Below are 20261 nucleotides of genomic sequence, written 5' to 3'. Positions count from 1 at the left end.
AAGGACAATGGTCTCAAATTAAATGTGGAAAAAAAATATTTTGGTCAACAATACATTTTTACATAATATATTGGCGACTATCCCCTCCAATCATAGGCTATCACAAGTGATCTAAGTGACATTCTTGATAGTTCATTGTTTGACCACCATTACTCTGCAGAAGTCCAGAAAGTTATCAAGCTAGACAATCAAATGTGCAAAGGCATCTCCATTTAATCCAAAAATGTCTCAATTCCCCTTTACTCCTGTCTCATCAGATCCATTGTATAATATAATTTATCATTTGACATGTATTTGTCTAAACATGTCAATCAGCTTGGAGACCTCTGGGATTTATAACCAAAAATACCAGTCATTCAAACAAAATCATAGTTATCAGGAGAGATGCAGCTCTCTAGCTCTGTTTTTAGTCTCTTACAGACTTTTCTGTGGAGATCTGTGCCAAGCATTTCAAGGTACAAAAGACCCATGACCTACTATTTCTTCACATAAAAAATGTATCTCAGATTTCTGATTAAGGGAATAAAGTCTTCATCAACAAATAAATAAGACACATTGGCATGGTGGATTCATATCCCAGTGTATCTTTCATCTCTGGACCAAACTTCTACTACATATCAATCAGCGGAGCACCCTTGTCACCTTCAAGGTAAATCTAGATAACAGGATGAACAGGCTCAAATACTCCCTCAGTTTATCTTGTCTTTTACTACTTGAGACTGGAGTGATATTGTGAATCTAGGTTTTTGACTAAGCTTGTAATGTTCTGCTGACTAACTGCCTAATACTAACCTATGAACCTATATTTCTTTGGAGGGAATAATGGTTTTCTGAAGCTGTGTGAGTTCGTATGTACATATTGTGTTGCTGTTTGAGTATAAACGGCTGGCCATTCTTTGAAAGAAAGCTGTTGCTATCTTCTTCATTCCCAATTTAGACTTCCATGCTGGTCATATTATTAGACAGAAAAATATATTATTTTGCTGACTTGACTTGCTTTCTCTTTTTTTTTCTATAGAACCATCTTCTATCACTTTTAGAGATATTGACTGCCTGTAAAGTAAAATGAGGCTCAACTGCTAAAAAAAAAAATAAAGTTAGAATTTCAAGGATAAAAAGCAACAGTCATACAATTGCTTACAGTCTTGACAAAGAACTTAAAGTCATGTCAACATTAAAGAAAATGTCCTCTTTCACTTCCACTTGCATGCGGCAGAGTTAGTGAAAGACACACCTCCCAAATGTTCAGATTTTTGCCTCATATTTTTAGTCTGTGCCTCATAAATGTTATGGTTTTCTGGCAAATTGTTTGGGAATGAAGTCACTAAATAATATCAGACATTTGAGTTGCAGACTTTATATCCTTCAGAAAATGCTTGTTAACATAAAACCTGTTACTCTAGACCTTCATTAGTTTATAAGAGCACTATTTAAAATCAGTCCCTATTTTTGAGCTGTTGCCCTCCCCCCAATTATTTTTGGCTTTGTCCATATTTCTTGCACTAACCAGTTAAGAGGTATGGCAAAAGCCATGCAACAGTCTATAAGAACAATGTTTTCTGTTGAAATATCTTTACATATTTATTACAATTCTCATCATTTTGAAGAGTACCTCAGGTTGAAATCTGTCCTTCAAAGATAGTATTAAAATATTTTTCAGATCTTTAAAACACACAAACTGATAAATAAAGACTTCTTCTCTTTCAACTCACTTTGTTTGAGCAGTGGATCACTGGTGAAGAGTATGCCTGTCTTTGCACATGAGCAACACACACACACACACACACACACACACACACACACACACACACACACACACACACACACACACACACACACACACACACACACACACACACACACACACACACACACACACACACACACACACACACACACACAATCACACACACACACACACACACACACACACACACACACACACACACACACACACACACACACACACACACACACACACACACACACACACACACACACACACGCATACGCGCACACGTACACACACACACAGCTTTCCTACTAGTTATTTATTAGCTTTTTTTACTGGAAATGACCATCTGAATCATTTTTTTCAGGACATGGCCTGGAAGAAAAGCTCTAATGCAAATATAATATATTACAATACAAGTACTAGATACTATACGAACTGCAATTATTACATCAATTAAAAACAAACCATCTTTCTGTTTATTTTTTTCCTTCTCACCATCTGCAGTTGTGTAAGTGGGAGGATATTCCTGTACACTTGACTGAATTCATTTAAATGTTGACAGATTATTGCAAAGCATATGTATGACTATGGAATCTCTGTCTCTCAAACACACACACATATAGAATCTCACTCATCATTCTGGCACTTCTTAAATTTTTTTTTCATTGTTCTCAAGCAGTCATGTTTTGCTGATCACTGCAGGTTACACAATGGTCCATTCCCATCTATTTCATGGTATTAAATTCACTTGCTATGTTTCTCATATACCACATACATGCACACACAAACACATTTGCATGCACGGATTCACTTCACTTCATAACACTGAAATCTCAAAACACTGAAACCAAAACACTGAAACTTCAAAATCTTGAAAACTCAAAACACTGAAAACACAAATCATGCATATACTGAGTTTAAACACCATAAATCATAGCACTTTCCACCAAGTGTAAGCAGGGGGTTGCAATCTTGGAGTTGATATATTTAAGTAGCAGGGTTGTGTGTGTGGGGGGTGCAGGGGGAATTTCCCCCCTGCTTACACTTGGTGGAAAGTGTTATGATTTATGTTGTTTAAACTCAGTATATGTATGATATGTGTTTTCAGTGTTTTGAGTTTCAATGTTTTGAGTTTTCAGTGTTTTGAAGTTTCAGTGTTTTGGTCTTCTATATTATGAAGTTTTCTCATTTTCAGTGTTTTGAGCTTTCAGTGTTATGAAGTGAATCTGCATGCATACACACACACACACACACACACACACACACACACACACACACACACACACACACACACACACCTATTTAAAATCTTTGTTTCACATATAACACACGAGAATTAAGTGAAGTTGAATCCAGAATCAGTTAGTGATACCACTCCTGCTATTTTTAGAAGCTGTGGGTTATCTTTTAAAAATTCACACATGGAGAAACATATTCATACTCTACCTTAACATGTTAATTCATATCACTTGCCTTAATGCCTTATGGCTGTCTTTTATTGCAGTGCATAATACAGACCTCACATTAAAAGCTTTAATTTCTAATTTTAAGCAATTGTTCTTTTTTTCAGACTCGTTTTTTTTTTTTTTTTTTTTTTTTTTGTGCACACAAAAACACATACAGGCATACACACACACACACACACACACACACACACACACACACACACACACACACAGAACACCCCCCATACACATACACAAACACAGCGCCCTACACACAGTCTAAAAGAGAGATGCACTCACACACAGTACCCAGCTAAAGCAAAACCAGCTGCCTACCACAGAGGTTAGACTGAAAAGTTCCCTTTTTTCTACATGTTTTCATCTGTTTTGCTGATTTCTCTATATATACAACTGTGTTCACATGACTTTGAATCCTACATTTTCCAGAGGTCCTATAACCATAATTACAAATGATCACACATGTGAAGTAATGGTTTACTGCTTATTAAAGAACTCTGACAGTCTTATTCTTTTGAACAAGTCATGATAATCTTTGTGTCAAACTCCAACAACAGTTATGTGCACCCTAAAATAATAAAAGGAACTTCACAGTCTGAAAACCAAGGCTCTGAATTGTTGATTTAAGCCAGTTGAATGGAATAGGCTCAAATGTTGTAGTTTGTTTCAGTACATAGTGGCATAATGTAGCAAACACAGCTCTGCTGCAAGTCAGCTACCCTGTAGCAAAGAAAAGCAATTCCCCATCAAAGTGCTCCACTTGAATTACATTATTTAGTTGAGCTTTTCTTTTTCCCTTGATAAGGTACAAAGAATCAAAGTGCAAGCCAAATCTAAACCTGGCATAAGTTCACACTTTGGCAATGATTTTCTCATCCATTATGACTTTTTGTAAGCATTCAAGTTCTACCTTTTTTGAATCCCAACAGATCTGCACTTTGCCAGCATAGCTTTATGCATATTAACACTAATAATAAAGATAGTAAAATACAGTAAATTCATAAAGAAGTTCACAGAAAGCTGGCAAGAGTTTTAGCATAATTCCTTTCAAAAATACACGTGCTTAGTAGAAAAGGACTGAAGATACATCTCAGACTAGCTGTAGTTAAGGTGAATCAAAAGACGGAGCTAGTTATTTCCTTTAACTAGAATATAATGCACCTTACTTTATTTGTATTTGTTTGTCGGGGTACAGCACTGATTTCTATGGGCCTTGTTCAGACCCTCCCCAGGAGTGCTGCCTTGTTAAGTGACTTGCTTAATGTCACAGAGTTAAGCGATGAAGGCTGGGGGAAACAACTCCTGCACCACTGGACTATTGAGTCACTGGAAACAGCTCATTAAAGCTCCTAAATCCTCTACCCCAACTGTCATAATTTACATAGTTTTAACAAAACAATGGCGTACATACAGAACAAAATATATAGATTTTTGTCCAGGATTGCAAGAATGAAACATTATGTGAGTGGACTGGGAACTGACTATGCTAGGATATCAGTTTACATGCCAGATCTTTGTATGGTATTTTTGATTTATCTGGTGTTCTGATATTAACACCACTGTTTGTATCAGCTGTGGTATTACCAAAATGTATAAGAAGGATAACCAGATAACTATCTTTTCTTTGGCATTATAGTCCTACGGTATTTTGGACTTTTTCCTTTCTTCTACTTCTAGCAAGTTCTTAGGCATTGTCTATGCTGTTTCTCTGTTCATGGGGCTTTGATATAGGAGATAAGGAGATCCTATAAGCTTGTACTTTCTAGTCATCTGCTGGGCTCCAGTTATCAAATATTACAGTCTCTAATGTCTTGACCATTACTAATCCTCTAACTATCTAATTCCATCTATACCTCTTTTCTAGTCTCTATAGCAATCACACGTCTCTATCCTCAGTTTGTTCCCTTAGCAGATACAACATACCTACCTCACAAAGCAGATAGTCTCAACTCAGTAATGTGTTCTGTTCTGTCAGTCATTCACTCAAATTCTCCTTTCTGCTATTCCAAAGGCCCCTGACAAGTAACCCCACTAGTCTGCTCTGTCTCCTTCATGGTTGTATTTCCTTTAGTATCACCTAAGTTCATGTAATCATGTCTGGTGCCTATGAAGGCTGCCAGCCCAGCTAGCTAGAATTTTGTAAATAATCCTATGTTTGTAAATATTAATATGATTCACAGGGTTGTCTTACAAATGAAAAAAGACTATATGTTCTGTACTGAGCTTCAAGAATGTAACCACAGTGCACCCTGCTGGAAAACAGCAGAAATGTATATGGACTCTATGCCTGTGCAAATTTGTTTCCATAGTAGAAGTTGGGACATAGAGTTAACTTGCAAACTCTGGGAAAATAAGTAAAATGTTTTACGAGTGTGTTTTCCACAACCAGAAGACATAATGTCTGCAGCTAGAAATTCTTTTGATTGTCTTGAGCCAGAGATAATTATAGGTTTCCAAGGTAAACTTTTTATGATTTCCGGTTCCAAGCAAGTTTCTGAGAGGTAAGTGTCAGCTTCTAAGAGATAAGTATTCTTGGCATTGAGGTGTTATATTTTAAGTTCCTGTTGGCCTGGAAACTAAAAGCAGAGTTGACAATAATGATGTCATCCAGCTAACCCAGCAGTAATGTATATTATTAATTTAAGAACTATCTCACAGAAAAAGTATGTGCATTTTGTATCTTGTCTTGGACCTGTAAACATCCATTCAGCACTTGCATTTGCCTGTATCTGTAAGTTAGACTTAGATCATAGTATCTCTCGAAGAGATAGATAGGAAAATAATAAGATCCATATAGATGTTTTCTGTATTTATGTGAGACTGTCCTGCAATGTTGTTTTAAAGTATTTCCTGTGATTCTGAACTCTGCTGTCACTGTGTTGAGTTAATGAGTATTGTCTTGTGCTTTTACTATTTACTATTAAATATATTTAAACCTTTTCATTTTGGGTGGTTTTGTTTATAGATATTTAAGCTCTTAAAGTACTTGCATGTATTTGGTAAGACTGTACAGGCCACTCTTAAATAGCCCTGACCTTAGACACACTTGCCATTTAGATAATAGTAACATTACACAACAGAATTGGTCACCCTTTGCAAGGGCCTTAGAGTAGCTGATAAGAGTGGTTGGTGGTAGTTGCTACTAGCTTATAGTCATGGCAGAAGGGGCATAGCTAGTGAACATGTGCCAGCCTTCCCAAAGAGTGTCTGTGTGTTTATATATAGATCAAATCTCAAAGTGTGTGTGTGTGTGTGTGTGTGTGTGTGTGTGTGTGTGTGTGTGTGTGTGTGTGTGTGTGTGTGTGTGTGTGTGTGTGTGTGTGTGTGTGTGTGTGTGTGTGAGCTACTTGGGCAGGGACATGAGAGGGTGCTGGATGTTTTGGCTTGACCACTATGCTGAGATCTATAATTAACCCTATAGTTGCGCCATTGGGGAGTCTTACTGGGGATCTGTCCATAATCACCTGTGCAGGGCAGCCACATGGCAGAACTGTGTGCATGCATACCCACACACTATGCAAACACACCTAGGGCAACCCCGTACCTACACACACATCACCTCACCCAGGTCTCCACAGTGCACCCCTCACCCACACACATGGTATCAAATGTATGGCCCACCGTCTGCCTCTGGCAAACCAACATTACACCCTGTGCATATGATGATACCTGTGCCACATCCCTGTCATCCATACCATCAATGCAGGGACAGGCTGACATGGTTCTGATGCACATGGTAACTGCACTACAGTGTACCACTGTACTGCAGTGTAATATGTTGTAGGAAGTAGAGTGTAATGCACATATGGCAAGTAGTGTAGCCATCCAGCAATGATGCCTTATAGCTGTTAGTAACACTGGTTGGATGTCGTCTCTCTAATGTTATCCATTTGTGTTGTAGGTGTACATGTGTCATCACTAGGATGCCCTGTGCATATGATGATACCTGTTCCACATCCCTGTCAACCATACCATCAATGCAGGGACAGGCTGATATGGTTCTGATGCACATGGTGACTGCACTTCAGTGTACCACAGTACTGCAGTGTAACATGTTGTAGAGAGTAGAGTGTAATGCATATATGGCAGGTAGTGCAGCCATCAAGGAATGATGCCTTGTAGCTGTTAGTAACGCTGGTTGGATGTGTTCTCAATAATGCTATCCGTTTATGTTGTAGGTGTACATGTGTCAGCACGAGGATGGTCTGCAGTCATATTCCACAACAGGATATTTCACTGTGTTGACACCATGACTTTGACATATCTGGGGTACAGTTAAACACATGTCACAGGTTACTAAACTGGTTATTGCCTGTGCCACATGGACGGGTGGCCTGCTGAGGTGTGTATACCCTGCAACCTGATGTAGACCCATCCACATACTCGCACACTGTTATTTGGCAACACTGATAGTAGACCCCTACCTAACTATGTAGTGATACTGAAGTGTGTGGCTCACATTGCACACACCACACAGCATTTAGGGTGAGGTGTGTCCTAGGATACATGTCACATGCAGCACATCCCCAGACATGTACAGTATGCTAATAGGGGATGTGATGGGTGTATTTGGACAATACATAGTGTGACATATCATCATATACACATTTACAGACACATAACAGCCAGACACACATCCAAGATACCAAGGCCTATCGCTGCTAACTAACCTGACCATGTATACAATGTGTGTCAGGTAGGCTGCACACATCACATGCATAACTGGCTTGGATTGTGGCAACAGTTACCTGTATGGTTGATGGTGACAGTGGTAACCATAACGTGGTACATGGGATATATACCGGGTGTACCTTCATGTAATGACAGTGTACACAGCACCTACATCCCCAGCAGATATTGTACTCCCTGAAACACATGATGACACTCTGCCATACCCACCATCACACATTGACCATGACTGCAATACAAACCATAGTATACGCCAACAGTGGTACTGCAGGGATATGCATCTCATGCACATGCCTCACACGTAGTAGGGTGTTGCATTGTCATGCCTCACCTATGGGTAGCAACAACACTATCTGTACTACTGTGTGGCAATGGGTATTGTAATAAGAGTGTGTGACCTCAGAATGATGCCCCCTACAGATATACGGACATGCAAACCTACACACATGCCAGAACACAATGGGTATCCCATGCCTATCACCCCATTTGTAAAACACTCGTGTGCTGGTACTGCAAGGCTCATGTAGCTGGTATGGGTGTGAGCTTAACAGGGTACATGTAATTTCCCATACAGTAGTAGCCACAACTGACTATGGCAATGGGTGTTGCATTGGTTGTGAAGGCCCTCATGGAATTCGCAAGTACAGGTGTTCTAATACACAGACACTGATATACTTAGTCATGCACACGTACACATGTGTTAGTACAGGGGTGCATCCCTGCAGGTGGTCATAGCTGTGTACCTAGCTATCATCCAAAGGGAGATGGGTTGTGTAGGGGTTGTGTGTACAGCATTATCCTGCCAACTGCCAGGTGGCAGCATGAATCTATCGACAGACACTACTGTTGTGACCCTCAGGGTGTAAATGACATGCATCAGCCAATCCTTCAGGTGTCTCCTGCACATGGCTACTGAGGTGATGAAATTGACATGTATGCAACATGCATTACAATGCATGGTTATTGTCTGTGATGGTGACCTGTACCCAAGCATGTTTGGTTGACTGTGGTAGTGTAGTGGAGGTACCTATGGCATGTGGTGCATACAGGGTGACATCTCCTATATGTGTCACTTCTTACACAGCTGGGCAGACATGTCAGTGTCAATCAAGCTTAGGTTTCCTGTACATATCCCAACTGGATACCTACCATCTGCACATTTGTACAGGGACTGATAGTCATCAGCTTGGCTAGTAGCTATGCAGTAGCATGAGTGTGTTGACAGATAGACATCTGACAATATGTATGCCATAACTACATGTCAGAAGCCCTCATAACATGTGCTGTACAGACGGTAGTTTACAGTTACATTCCACATGATGGACCATTACCCAGTAAGGGGTATATACTGTGATACATCTCATGCACCAGGATACAACAGGGAGGCCTCAGAGTCCAGCTATGCCTGCACGTGTGCCTGTTGTCAGTTCTATCTTTAGCACTCAGCTCTTGCCTGGGTAAGAACTGTCAACAGTAATACTGCCATGATACACTACATGCCAGTGTGACAGCATGTACCCTGGGCTACTATCCATGTATGTAACACATTCATATGGATAACAGTGCTGTACAGGTCTCATATATGTCTGTGTCCCACACATGACACTCACACCCCTTGCTACTGTAATGACAGCACATAGGCGCATGTATTGTACTTAGCATTATATACACTTATTACAGATGTCATTACCCTGCTATGTTATCAGACTGGGTGGTGTGACCTGGTTGCCTGGGCTAAGCCATGCTTAGCAAGTCTCAACATTGCTGCAATATAACAGCTGAGCTGATTTGCACACTGTTAAGTGAAGCCTACACTGTGTAAAAGCCCTTATGTTTACCCATAGCTTAGCTTTGCACAAACCCTCGCAAACCCACTTAAAGCTGCTCAAAACTGCCTTAACCACTCTGTATCCAACAGCCCTTGTTCTGCCCAGCAACAAAATGAACAGCCCTTGCAGGTTTTGAACCTAGGACCATGCACACTAAAGTCACAACACTTACCTACTACGCCATGACCACTGTGAAGGCAGCTGTTGTTTTACCAGTATAGCTCTCAATACACATATTGAGTAGTATTGAATAATTGCCTTTACTTCCTAAATTGTGTAGTCCTTGTTATTAATATGACTGTTGCATCACATATGTTGTTCTATCATAGGTTCATAGGTTTATACTAGGCTATCTGCCCTAAGGCATTTATAAGCCTAGCCCAAAGTTTTGTGGCTTACGCCATGCCTTATGCTAGAAATAATGTGCCCATTAGTTTATTGTGCCTCTGTCCAGCAGTGACACAGAGATGATTCCCGGGGTAAACCTACGATCTCCCATCCACCGGTCAAGATTTCTCTTGAACAGAGCCAGCGAGGTGCTCTGCCTCACATGGACCGGGATTTTATTCCAAAGCATGGGGAGTCTCTGGGTGATAAATCTATCCCTCCAGCACGTCCCATTTATATCCGTGCTAAGGTTTAAGTCACTTGCTTTAGTGGTTCTGGTGGATTTGGATTTTTTGAGGTGGAGCATGTCCATTAATTCCGGGTTGGTCATGGCCTTGTATGTCAGGCACAGGTCACCTCTGAGCAGATGGTATGCAACTGAATAGAGTTGGAGTTTCTTCAGTCTGGCGGTATATGACAGGTTTTGGAGTCCCTTTATCCTTTTGGTGAGGAACTTTTGGGGTCTCTCCAATTGCTGCAGGTGTTGGGTGAGATACATCCCGAATGGGGCATTGTACTCGATCATTGGTCTGATAAGTGAAGAGTACAAGGGAACAATGACCTCACTTGATCTGGATGTGAATCCTTTCATTATCAGATGGGCAATGTAGAAGGTCTTTCGAACCACTTTATCAACGTGAGTGTCAAACGAGAGGCCACTGTCAACCTGGGTACCCAGGTCCCTGATAACCTCTTCTGTGCTTAGTGGGTTGCCACCTATATGGTAGCTTGGGGTTACCTTGCTTTTTCCGAAGGGTATGACTATACACTTTTTTGTATAATGTACACGTAGCAGATACATATGGTGAGATACATCTGGGAGGGTATTCACAACCGTGACGTTTACACACGACAGGAATATGGTTATATACATATAATAGGTCTATATATGTCTACATGTAAATACACATGTATAATCATACATATGTCTGTATACACATCTGTATGGTGCAACATATATATGGCCATGTATACATCTCTTCGTATGTACACACACACACATCTATATATATATATATATATATATATATATATATATATGATTCCACTTCATATCATTGAATTATCATTTCATCGAATTTCAAATCATGGAGCCCAAATTGTCAAAAACTCATTTCATCGAAAACTTATATCATCGAATTGCAAATCATTGAAAACTATGGGGGGGGGGTTCAGGGATGCTTGCCCCCTGCATAAACGTAGTAAAAACTCTGTGGGGTGTTATTTCTAGCTGCTTTATAGTTTTCAATGATTTGAGATTCAATGAAATGAGTTTTCAACGAGTTGGTCTCGATGATTTGAAATTCGATGAAATGATAATTCGATGATATGAAGTGGAACCATATATATGTGTATATATATATATATATATATATATATATATATATATATATATATATATATATGTGTATATATACATATATGTATATATATATATATATAGCTGTATATGTATGCACATCCTATGTGTACAGTTATGCCTAGTTATGTTGGTATATATGTAGATATGTACAACTATATGTGCATACATATGTATTCTGATATAGATGCTTCAGTATGCCAACGGGGGTTATATGATACAGACAGACACACACACACACACACACACACACACACACACACACACACACACACACACACACAAACACACACACATGCACACACGGTGCCAGTACTGACATGTATGGATGCTTTGGTGTGTACTGGTCGACTGTGCCAGACAGCTATACAAGGCTTGGTGATGGGTATACCTTGGCATCAGCCCACATGACAATGGTCTGCATTGTGGCTCAGGAATGTTGTTTCTGGATTTTCCCACAGAGGTGGGTATTGTATTCACCATCCAGTCACCTGGGTGACTATTGTGTGTGGCCAATGCTGTGCATTGCTTGCCATGCATGTGTTCCTTAGTCCATGACATGGCCGGTGTCTGGGATGTGCACACCTCCCACATGCATGTACAGTGACATGTGAAACTGTACCTGGGGTGTCTGGCCCATGTTGTGTACACAGATTATCATCAGAAGTGCCAGTCTTCGCCTCATGTGGTGGGAACTGGTAACGGAGAGCAGGTTTACCCTGCACCTACACTGATAGCAATTATACCAGCATTCCCTGGTGGCAGTGGTATCTGTCCATACAGGGCATGTTTTGAGGCATGGTATGTCCTTTGTGGGTCATATTTAATGGCACCACAGGTGTTGCAAGGGAGCATGGGGAAGGTGCACTGTCAGCATGTACGTGGCTATTAGACAGATGGACAGGGTGCCATGCCCTCTTTAGTCTACTGCAATCACACCATAGTTACTATCAGTGGGCAATATGCAGTGTACTACCAGCATAGCGGCTGTTGCCTAGGCAAGTGTATGTGTGTAAGAGACATGGGTTGAGAGTGTTCTCTGGGTAATACTAGGGTTGTTAACTTTGTTTGCCTGGCCTTGATGTCACATCTATGGGTATAAATTTGCACCCCAGCCTCTTGGCTATTAAACATCTGTCATCCCTGTATAGTGGACATTGTGATACATATTAGGGCCATCATATAAGAAATGTGCAAAACCCGCTCCACATTAATCCGAATAGTTACACACTCAACCTCCACACATGATATGAGTTACACACACACACACACACACACACACACACACACACACACACACACACACACACACACACACACACACACACGCACACCTGTTATGTCTGGGATTAGAACTCCCCTACAGCCCTACGCGGTTATAGCATGCGCCATGGAGATCACTGGAGTACTCCTTCCCCAAAGGTGTATTTCACATTGGATGACATCAGCAGGATTGCCAAAGTAGGGCATTTGAATTGTAGTGTGTGTGGCAAGGCTAAAATGCATTGCTCCCTACACTGAAACACACATAAAACATCCACAGTAGACATGTTTGGGAATAGAAGCCCTACCAGAGTTCTATATCACACTACAGCATGAAGGTGTTATAGGATGCACCATGGGGATTACTGGAGTACTCCTTCCTCAAAGGTGTATTTCACAATGAATGACATCAGCAGGATTGCCAAAGTAGGGCATTTGAATTGTTGAGAATATGGCTAGGCTAAAATGCATTTCTCCCTACACAGACATTGTAACACACAAAAAAAATCCACAACTGACATGTGTGGGAATAAAACCCCTACCAGAGTTCTATATCACACTACATCATGAAGCTGTTATAGGACACACCACTGGGATTACTGGAGTACTCCTTCCCAAAGTTATATTTCACAATGAATGACATCAGCAGGATTGCGAAAGTAGGGCATTTAAATTGTAGTGAGTGTGGCTAGGCTAAAATGGTGAGAAGATGAGGGTGGAGTCACCTCCATACTCTATAAGAGAAGCATGCTTGATGGCTGTGAATAGATCATTGGTGAAGAGTGAGAATAGTAGGGGAACATGGATGGAGCCTTGGGGAACACCAAGTGTTACAGCAAGTCGAGGAGATAGGTCATTGTGCCAGACAACTAATTGTTGGCAGCCAGTTAGATAGCTGTGATACCAATCAGTAGCTGCATGGGGAAAAGGATAGGTTAGTGAGAAGAGAGATTAGTAGTTTATGTGAGACCATGTCAAAAGTCTTGGATAGATCCAGAAATATAGCAGAGGATAACAGGCCATTATTTTTGATGAAGGATAGCATATAAGAATAACTTGGAGGTGACTATGTTAATGTTTTCACAACTCTGAGCAATGCAATATCGATGTTTCTCAGCCAAGGATGCAGCACTTGTTGTTTTGCACAGCAACACTGCTGCACAATTGAAACAGACTCTGTTTGTGTACATATGCAAGATAATTCATTACTAAATGCATATGGAACAGGAACACTGACACCACAACATTCCCAGAACAACTGCTTCAGTTGCAGGAACTTACAAGAGTTTAGATTTCTTTCTCCAAAGTAACAAGTGAGAAAAAGATCCTGATGCATAATTGTTTGTGTAACATCAGTACACTCATATAATGTTTGCTCGAATTGAACAGCAAGGTATGTAAGTCCACCAGCTAACAACTTATGCATGAGTCGCATGCACCATAGTGGAAGACTTAACACAGTTGTGAAACTTCACACATGTGAAGTCATTACATCATATGATTGTGTTGCAAACAGTTTGTATGAGATAAAAGTGATGGGAGAGGCTTCTCTCAATGTAATTGTACACATTCTGGCAGTTTTGGATGTCATTCATGCATAACACCATAAGAAGAAACAATGCTTACAGACAGTCATTGTGGGGTTTGAACTCTTACTTTATTTATTTATTTATTTTAACATTATTTTACCAGGATAAATCCAACTGGACACAAAGTGCCTGTTTTCAGTGGAGTCCTGGATAGTAAAGCTCCAAGGAAGTTAACAGAATACATGCATGGTTTAGATAACAATAAAAAAACTGGTATACAAGGTAAGAGAAACAAAGAAGTACAAGAACAATTTTATAAAACAATAACATACTCAAACAATAAGATACTCAGGAGTAGAACCCCTATTTTCAATATTTACAACAAAAACAATACATATCTAGTGAGTATATCAGTTGAGAATATAGTGTATGCAATGGAGGCATACAGTGGGTCACTTATATGGAGTAGTGGGTCTTCAAGGGGGGTCTTTGCAGTTACAGAGAGGGTTAGCATAGAGGTATGAATTAAGAAGACCCTTGAAGGTGCTTGTGTGACTTTGTAGCCTGAGTTCAGGTTGGATGGTGTTCCATACTTTAGCAACATCATAAGAGAATAGGGCCTCCCCAGCGCTGTTATTGCATGGGTTGATTTCAATCAGCTTTTTGCTACATGAACGTAGTTCCCTTTTGGGGTTGTGAAAGTTTAGTATGTCAGCTAGGGCAGGGCTCTTCCTCGGATGAAAGTTAATTTGATGGGCTATGATCAGTTGGTGGTAGCGTAGGAGGTTTGGAAATTCTAACCAGTGCAGTTTAATTAGGGATTAGCAGTGGTGGGAATGTGATCTATTATTGGCAGCGAACCTAGCTATTTTATTGTAGCATGTGGAGAGTCTGTTCAGGTTAGTTTTGTTAATGTTGGTGAGGACTGGAGAGGCGTATAGTAGTGATGATAAGAGATGAGTTCTGGCTATTGTTCAAATTTCGGGGGTTAGAATAGTATGCAACAATATAGGCAACCAAGTTTTTTTATGGACTTTAGAGATAGTTTGGGATACGTGCTTGTTGAATTTAAGTTGTTGATCAATAGTGATGCCTAAAAGTTTGGCCTCAGTTACTGGGGTAATGAGGGTGCCATTGGTTGACATGATGGTAAAGGTGGCAGATGAGTGATTGATTGGGTGGAATAGTATTAGCTGTGTTTGTTGGGGGTTTAATATTAGTTGGCAGTTGTTTAGCCATTTCTCTACCTCCTGGGCTTTACTTTGTAGTAATTGGATGTTTGGTGCTGAGCAGATTAGAGTAGTGTGATCTGCATACTGGACGATGGTTGGCTTTATTGGTAGCCAGGTGGAGATTATTTTTAAATATGTTGAAGAGAAGGGAACCAAGGACTGAACCTTGTGGGACACCGCATGTGACAGGGAGTGGGGAGGATAGGGAGTTGCCCCATTTGACAGATTGTGACCGGCTGTTTAGGTAACTGTTAAACCATTTTAGGGTGGAGTCATCTTGGTTGAGTTCTGCTAGGCAGGTGAGGAGTTTGCTTTTGGAAACTGTATCAAATGCCTTGGATAGGTCTAAGAAGGTGGCAGAGACCAGCTTCCCTTTGTTCCTATGAGAGTTTATGGTACTGGAGAAGTTACTTAGAGCAGTGTTGGTGCTATGGGAAGGTCTGAATCCATGTTGGGTTTTAGTTAGAAGGTTGTTAGTTAACAGATGGGTAAGGATTTGGTGGTGGATACATTTTTCTAGAATTTTTGAGAGGGGTGATAGGATAGCAATGGGACGGTAGTTGGAGAGGTCAGTAGATGGACCTCCCTTGTGGAGAGGGATGATATATGAGGTTTTCCATAATGATGGAATGGAATGCAAGGAGATATATCTGTTAATGAGTAGGGAGACGGGGTAGGTGATGGCCTTGGATACAATTTGGAGATATTGAGCTGGGAGACTGTCGGCAGCTAGGGTGGTAAGTTTGAGTTTAGCTAAGAGATTTTGAATGGTTGTAGTTGGAACTGGGTTAAAAGTAAAAGGGGTGGCATTAGTCTGGTAGTTTAAGGGTTGATGTTGGATCATGGGTGATATAGCACTTACCAATTTCAGTACTGAAGAGGTAAAGTAGTTATTAAAACTAGAGGCTATGTGTGGATCAGTACCTGTGATATTTGGGGGTGGTGTGGTGGCTTTACCAGGCTGGAGGATGTTGTTCACTGCAGCCCAGAATTTCTGTGGGTTGTTGTTATGTTTACTTTGTAGGGAAATACAGTAGTGTTTCTTGTCCAACCTAACCTGCTTTTTTGCTTTATTTCTGAGCTCAGCAAAGCTTTGCCTTGTTACGGGAGTTTTGTATTTTTGCCAAGTTATCCAAGCATTGTCTCTAGACCTGATTTCTTTGGCGTGTTTAACTAGGGGGCAGGGTTACTTTGCAATCTTATAGTTTTTAGTAGGACTAGTTGGTTTAAAATCTCTAGGAATTTGGCATTAAAGTATTCTACTGCATTATCCAGGGGAAGAGTTTTTATGGGAGCCCAGTCACAGGATTTTAGGGCTTCTGAGAATTGTTCTGGGGAGAAGTTTTTTTGGGAACAGATTTGTAAGAGTGCAGACGTGTTAGTAGATTTTATTTTGTGCCGAAGGAGAAAGGTTGGGGTTATGGTCACTGAGGGAGTCAAGTATTATTCCAAAAAGGTGGGCAGTACTGGGCTGGTTAGTCAGGATCCAGTCTAAGGTGGATTCTCGTTTGGTGGTTTTGTCAATTCTTATGGGTGAGTGTATGAGTTGTATGAAATTATATAGGTTTATGTGGTTGATGGCTATGGGTGAATGTATATTGTTCCTGTCTATGTTGACATCACCTAGGAGTAAAGTTTCTAGATTCTAGTGTCTTAAGGTTGTTTCCTGGTGGTATATAAATGCTGAGTAGGTTTAGTTGTTTGTGTTGGTTTAGTAGGATTTTGGTGAATAGGGTCTCGGCAGTGTTGAAATCTGGGGTTTCTTTTTGAAGGAGCTGGACTTTTAAATTGGATTTGTAAAGAAGGGCAATACCAACACCTTTTCTGTGAGGTCTATCAACTCTTAATATGTTGAAGCCAGGTGGAGTTATAGAGTTATCTTTAATGTGGGGTTTAAGCCATGTTTCTATAATCACTATAATGCCTGGGTTGTATACAGAGATAATTCCATGTAACTGTTCTATTTTATTATGATACTGTGAATGTTTAGGTTTAGAATGAGTAAATCAGTGGGTTTATGCTTAAATGGGAGGTTGGGGTTGAGTGTGGGTATGGGTGTTATATGTTAGGCAAGGGTTGGGGTGGATATCACCTCCTAGTAGTAGTTGGGCTGCAATGCTGGTAATAGTTTTAAGGTAGAATACAGTTAGGAAGTGATGTTTGAGGCTGGGGTATTTTTTGGATTGTGAGGTTTAATGGATAGGAGAGATGAGTTGAAAAATTAAAGGGTAAAGGATAATTGGTTGTGCGTTTGCAGGTATGAAGGGATGGTTTGTGGTGTATGGTAGGGTGGGGGATTTGATACAGTGCATAGTGTTAACTGGGTGGTGATAAGTAGTAATGAAGGAGAAAGTAAAGGCAGATGAATAGGGAAGGCAAGAGTAATGAGATGATATGGTTGTGGGAGTGTGGTGTTGGTGACATGGTGATTGAGTTATCGGTGTTGGGAGACTGTGGATGGGTGTAGAAGGAGAGAGGGAGTATGCAGTTTCAGGCAAATTAAGTTCTCGTTCACAGTCTTTTAAATGTGGTAGTTGTTTTCAAACCCACCTTGGGAAGAAGTTGTACACAAGACCAAATAGCAAGAAAGCATGAAATTATCTAATCAAAGAACATATATTCATGATCCAAACAGCATTTTTAGAGAAAAAACTGTTTCATGTTTCCAAAGTTTAGTAATGGCAATTCTTTTGTAAAAACAAAGAACATCAAGAGCTTAATAAATCTTGTTGTGACATGTAGAATAACAATTTGCACAAGAACAAAGCCTATAAAAAGCTAAGACCCTTTATAGGATTCGAAAATGTAATAATATGTGTACACTAAAGCTTATATTTCAATAACAACAACCACATGGGCTGCCCGATAATGAAAAACATTAATAAATGCATTTACAAAATATAAATGTTCAATAATGCAGAACACATAAGTTGCATACGAATGTAACCAAATATGATGTCCACAGTGTGTGCATAACTCGAATATATTATTAATGGAGCAATACAGCCATTTGCTGAATACAAAAACAAAATGGCTCCTCAATAGGAAAAAAGCATTTGCCAGTAACAATGTTCTTATAGTCCAAGTTTTCCATACAATGAGATTTATAAGAAACAGAAGAAATACTGTTCGTGAATTTTCAATATGTCCACATACAGCCCCGACTACTCAAAAAAAATGAATATAAGATCCAAAAAAGCTGTAGTCATTGGATAATCATCATACCATGATATGTTATACACTGTTTCAAATTCTAAAGGCTGCGCAAAGAAAGTAGCTTGGATAGGATAGCCCTAATAAACCAAAAAGGCCAATGTATACTTTTTCAATGAAAAAAATAAATGACATACCCGTATCTCAATGTACCAACAGGCCAATATAAAAATGAATTGTTGATGGAACAACACAGCCTGTATCAAATACGAAAAACAAAATGGCTACCCATTTAAAAAAAGAGTCATTAACAATGATATAATCTGGGTTGTCCATGTGATGAAACATTCAAGAAACAGTAAAAATACTGTCCCTAGATCTTCAATAAGCCCACGCACAGCAACCGACTGTTCAAACAATGATTTTTAGATCCAAAAAAGGTAATAATCATGTAATTTCCATACCACAATATACAGGACACTGTTACAAGTCATATAGGCTGTACACAAAAAGTACCTTAAACAGAAATAGCCCCAAGACACCAATATATATATTCTTGATGAAAAAATGACTGTCCGTATTTTGATGTACCAACAGGCCAAGATGGAATTCCAAATGAAATTGCACAGGAATAAATGGTTCTCAAATCTCCAAAATGCCATTAACAATACAAGATGCCCTTCGACTCAAATTGGGCCAAGGTTATCCAACATCTACCCGACTGGTAGATGAACAAACATTGATATCGGTCACTGAAGCCAAAAATACAGGCTGATCTATATTTCCGTTAATTAAAGAAATGGATTGTTGCTTACGAGCCCCTACCTTAGTGTACACTATACAAATGAACTTCTGCAGGTTTGGTTCTCCCCCAGCCACTTTTTTCAGCTCGTGTACACTAGTATCCTCTGTTCTGTTTAGCCACCTCAGTCTTAGTTTTGTCCTTCTGCCACCTTTCACTCTGTAACACCTTTTTATATTCAGAGGTCTCTTTAAACAGATGCTTCAGATTTTCTTCAGCCTTCATCCATTCCAGTTCAAGTTTATGAATCTTCTCTGTTTGATCATGCACACATATGATGTGTGTTTGGTACTGCCCACAGTATCTATATAGTGGCAGACGCTATATTGTGAAGAATGAATCCACCATTGTACTACTGTTGCTAAAATTGTGTGATATTTGCACATTTGAATTTGTGGCTTCATATTAATGCTGCAAGGGATAAGGGATATATGTGGTTGCAATGCCATTACAAGAATGGTGATATATATCTATTTCTCACACAACATTGCCTGCTGCTAGGTATACCCAAACACACATGATGTATAATGCAGATATCACTATGAAGGGATAATGACAATCATACAAATTGTGTGGATAATCACAGATTCTAATACATGCCTTACTAAGGCAACAGCATAAAACATTGTCTCACTGCCTCACACCACTTGGAAAAAACTTAAGAGCTCTCTTGGGAAAGCCAGATGCCATCCAATGGCATCATCATTATCGAATAAAACATTCCTGTGTGAAAAATTAGCAGGAATTCTTGTAACAGGAATCCCCAGCTGCACTTGTACACAGCTGACAGCTGGTTGACAGCATTGTTAGCTACATGCA

Source organism: Protopterus annectens, chromosome 1.part1 (genome assembly GCF_019279795.1).
Source record: "Protopterus annectens isolate FY-2018-M chromosome 1.part1, PAN1.0, whole genome shotgun sequence".
NCBI classification, from domain to species: Eukaryota; Metazoa; Chordata; order Ceratodontiformes; family Protopteridae; genus Protopterus; species Protopterus annectens.
Note: the sequence above shows the minus strand (reverse complement) of the source record.